The sequence below is a fragment of the Mustela putorius genome, unplaced genomic scaffold (assembly GCF_011764305.1).
Source record: "Mustela putorius furo isolate JIRA1106 unplaced genomic scaffold, ASM1176430v1.1 tig00000224_pilon_pilon_pilon, whole genome shotgun sequence".
Lineage (NCBI taxonomy): Eukaryota > Metazoa > Chordata > Mammalia > Carnivora > Mustelidae > Mustela > Mustela putorius.
This window is the reverse complement of record NW_025421321.1, coordinates 5,114,730-5,115,745: the sequence shown is the minus strand read 5'-3', so window position 1 is coordinate 5,115,745 and position 1,016 is coordinate 5,114,730. Positions and strand designations below refer to the sequence as shown.

Genomic DNA, 1,016 nt, shown 5'->3' with positions numbered 1-1,016 from the left:
TTGTAACACTGTATCATGAAGCCACAATCCTTAAAAAGGTTTGATTTTGGCAAACCAATAGACAAATTATTGGAATGTTATAAAGGGTCCTGAGGTAGCCCCAAATACTAAAGGGAATTAATATAGGATCATTCCAAAGCAGCTGGGAAGAGATAGATTATTTAATAAATGGGTGGGACAACTTAAAAAAAAAGTTATAACTGACACCAAATCTATTCAATGAATTAGAAATTTAAATGTAAAAATGACTGCTAACATGGGAGATTTTTTAGCTCAAATATTAAGAGGTAGAACGGTATTCACTAGGGTAGCACATATACTAAAATTAGAAAGATACAAAGAAGATTAACATGGCCCCTGAGCAAGGATAACAGGCAAATTTATGATGTGTTCCATATTAAAGAGAGAGGGAGAGAGAGAGAGGGAGAGAGAGGTGGAAGGCCCTTCTAAATAATACTTAGAATTGGAAGCCATAAAAAGAAAACATTAATACATGAGACTATGTTAAAAACATTTCTACATGACAGAAAGCCTAAAAAGGAAAATTAGAAACCACAACTTGGAGAAAGAAATACTCGTAATGCACAAAAGAAGGATCTCATCATTCAGTATGAATCATCAGCTGACTAGTAAGAAAAGGATCTTAGAAAACATACCAAGGACCTGGATAAGAAATTTATTAAAAAACAAACAAACAAAAAACAAGAATGCTTGACTTCATTGAAAATAAAGTAAATAGAAGTTAAAATAACGAACGCTATTATTTATCTATTAGATTTATCAGAAGGTCTTGCAAGATCAGTAAATTAGATAATAGACACAGGATGGAAAAAGTCAGTCCTATACATTGCTAGTGGGAGTATAAGCCTCGCTTTCTTTAGATGGTAAGTAGGCATTACCTTTCAAAAGTACACATACTTTTAAATTTGATAATTCAACTCCTAGGAATTGATTCTATTGACAGTTAGGAAATAGGTGCATAATGAAACAAATATTTATTGTGCCACTGTTTGTAG

General features: G+C 32.4%; 1 non-coding gene across 1 annotated transcript; it reads left to right on the top strand.

Moving 5' to 3' along the window:
• Positions 1 to 295: 295 nt before the first annotated feature.
• Positions 296 to 402, top strand: LOC123391423. The gene has a single exon (XR_006606106.1). It is a non-coding gene; the product is annotated as a U6 spliceosomal RNA (small nuclear RNA).
• Positions 403 to 1,016: the final 614 nt, after the last annotated feature.